Below are 3,398 nucleotides of genomic sequence, written 5' to 3'. Positions count from 1 at the left end.
TTGGCTCTGCCGGTGCCAGGCACGGTGCAGAGCAGCCCACGCAGCCACCGCGGGCACCGCACCGGTGCTTCCCCTGCGGGACCCCCCCGGCCGGAGCCGCAGGACCTCGAAGTGCATTTTAACGCTTCCCCAGGAGCAGCCCCTGGGCTCGCCCCGGCTGTCAGCGGCACCGTCACTCCAGCTGGTCCGGAGCGCTGGATTCCTGTTGCCAAGATATGGATTTGGTTTTAATAACAGTTAGTGCAAACATTGTAAATTTACTGCTGCTAGAGAGAGTTTTTGAAAACGTCCAAGTCTGGCTGTAATTTTTCAATCGCACCAGCTGTTTGTGCTCGGCTCATACCTGACACGCTGCTTTGAAATAGCAATCACTGTATTTATAAGAAGGGAAGGACTCATAAATATGTCAGGAGTGGAATATACAACGCCATATTTCACCATTTTCTATTTTAAAATGGTGAGTTATGGCTACAGAAATGTGGTCCCATTAAAGGTGATATGATGTATTTTGTGTCTTGTTCAGGAGCCCATCCATCACGGAGACAATAAAGAAAACCGCACTTACTTTTTTTCCCTGTCGTCTGTAATTTATGATGCCCAAAAAGCTGTAACCTTTTGGCAGGCTTTGCAGAAACTGCTGCACTGTTAGCAACTAAATAACCTTTTATAAGGTTTTAAATGTGTTGCTACAGTCTCAATGCACTTGCTGTATCGATCCCGAAGATCCTGCAAAAAAGGGGAAAGGAACATGATCTATAACAGGATCGATAACGGCATATAGATTGTTGAAAGATGCTTCTAATGATTTTTGCCAGCCATCATCTTTCAATGTGCTGCTCCCCATCTTTTAGGCTTCAGTCTTTGCTCAAATTAATTAACCTTGCTCAGCCTCTCCATGTGCCGGTGCTGCAGGCGGGGGCTGGGAGCACCGCAACGCCTTTTCAGCCTGCAGGTTAATCGGGAAGGGTGGCAATAAGAGCCCTGGACGGGGAGGCACTGGCAGGGTGCAGCACCCCGAACCCAACACGCAAACTCAGGTCCAGGCTGGCGCAGGCAGCCGGGAAGGGTGGGAAGAAGCGGGGTGTGCAGAAGGAGCCCTCCCTCCACCAGGCTCCCATGGCCCGTCCCTACTTTAGGGAGCAATATTTCTTTTTCTTTTCCACGGCAAGGCACTGGCCCTTCAGCTGAAGTAGGGGGCATCCATCCATCCCCCTGCGGGGGTCAGGGCCCATGAAATGCACCCAAAACCTGATGCCAGGCCGGGACGCGGGGCCGGTTGCCGATGCTCCGGCTGGTGGGTGCGCCGGGTCCACGCCGTGGGATTTAATCATTAACCCCGGGCCCGGGTTTTAAAAGTGCTGAGTGGAAAGCAATTATAAGGCAGAAGTCTCCGTGTTCGCAGGGCTACTTAATCAAAAATAAAAGAGCAGGGCGGCGCAGCGGGAGGTGCGTGGCTGGGCATCGACAGCGCGCTGCTCCCAGGAAGTGCAGCTCCGCTCACCCTCCCCGCCCGGCTTCCTCGCTTTGTCATTTATGTTTTCCCCCCAAAGCAGCCACCAAATCATTATTAACGTTATAAATAAAATGAGAGGGCAAGTTATTAAATGTAAAATATGTGGAGTCCTCCTCGAACTCGCTGCGTAGTTCATAAATATGATGGCTTAATTTCATCTGTAATCCAAACGGCTGATGAAGCATTACACAGCTCGCTGTTAATTGAAGTTGTTAACAAAGCTGAAGAGAGAGATTATTATGTATAGACTTTTATCCTTCAGGGGTATCATCATAACAGATCATAAATGGAAATGAATTCCTCGCTCCCACATGCCACCGCGGGAGCCCTGCTCGCAGTTTTATGCCGGGCGGGTGGCCAGCGCAGCCCCTGGGGACGGGGCACAGGACGGGCCCTGGCCAGGAGGGTCCCCTGTGCCCTCCCACCGCCCTAGCACCCAGCCCCATGCCCTGGCCAGCCCAGCCTGGCCCCATGGCTTCTGCTCCCGGCGCCTTTGGGATGAGCTTCCCAGTGTCCGGCTATCAGTTTGCAAAGCCCCTTGGAAGCCTTTCGCCACGATGTGCGATCATTGCCATCATCTGGGGCACGTGATGTATCAGTGAAGATGGAAAATCCATCCCTCAGCCGATATATCCCGGCCGAATCGCTCACGTGCGGGAGGATCCTCTGAGTTCAGGCCAGTTAATTTACTGCAGGGCACGAGGCGGGTTTCCGCGTGGGCACCCGGGGCGCGATACATTTCTTGGCTCTGCAGAAAAAGGGTCGTGGCCATCTCGGACTGGAGCATCTGCATTCTCAGCACCTTGCTTAAAGTCATAATTGTTTGGCTTCTAGTTAGCCACGGGGTTGTCGGTTTTACGGAGAAGTAACCGCTTGGTGTTAAAAGTTGCGTGGTAGGAGGACAGCCCTTCCTGCGGCTTTCCGTGGCTGCTCCTTACGCCCTGCTTCTGCGGAGCCCCCAGAATGCCAGCGTCCACCCCAGCCCCCCGGCTTCGCCCTCCCCGTGGCCGTGAGGGCCAGCCCAGCCCAGGTCTGCAGCGCGGCAGCCGGTATTTCGGGGCTGCGCTGCTTCCAGGTGGAGTTATGAAAACACACAATGCCGTTTCCTTCTCCTGGATCCCATCAGCTTTTTCCACCCGGCACATTATCCAGGAAATTCTCGTCTATACCTTTGAGGAGTTACCGTGATGATCTGGAACGCGTTACTTGCACACAGCAAATGCAAATTAATGTAGTCTTCACATTGCGCTGTGGCAATAAAGGGGAATGTTGACATCAGCCTGAAAGTAGAATTAACTTTTGCATTATGTGGTGTGAGAGCGAGGTGTTGAAATCCGCGTCCGAGGCTTTCCAAGTCACAGTAAAGAACTGTTCTGGCAGCGCCGCAAAAGCACGGCAGTGTTTCCAAAAGGCAGAGGTAAGCTGAGTGGTCTCTCTGTTCCAGGCTGGATTATTGCTTCTGCTGGGCTTTCAAAACCCTGCCATTTTGTCTCGTTACCTCTAATGTGCTCCTTGGTTTATTGCAAGCTCATCTCCTTAAGAAGAGAGAGTTACAGCGCTGTCAGGCTCTGCTACTCTCCGATAAAGAGCCCGCTCCGTTCCCAGCACCGTCAGCCTCCCCTCCCCGCTGTAATCCCTCCAGCAACCCCCCCTTTCATCACAGCCACGGGAACCCTTTGAACCAGCGCAGACGAGGGCTGGAGGGACCAATCCTGCCTGGGCCCTGCCAGCTCCTTTGCAGCCATAACTCCGGCAGCTCGGTGTTAACACCTTGTTCGCGGCGGCGACGCGCGCGTTACCGGAGCCCCTTAAATCACGCGCCGGGGCTCAATGGGAAGGGACAAGGCTAAGAGCTGTATTGATCCCTTCTGCAGCGCACGGGCAT

The sequence above is a fragment of the Egretta garzetta genome, unplaced genomic scaffold, assembly GCF_000687185.1.
Source record: "Egretta garzetta isolate BGI_Z169 unplaced genomic scaffold, ASM68718v1 scaffold296, whole genome shotgun sequence".
NCBI lineage: Eukaryota > Metazoa > Chordata > Aves > Pelecaniformes > Ardeidae > Egretta > Egretta garzetta.
Note: the sequence above shows the minus strand (reverse complement) of the source record.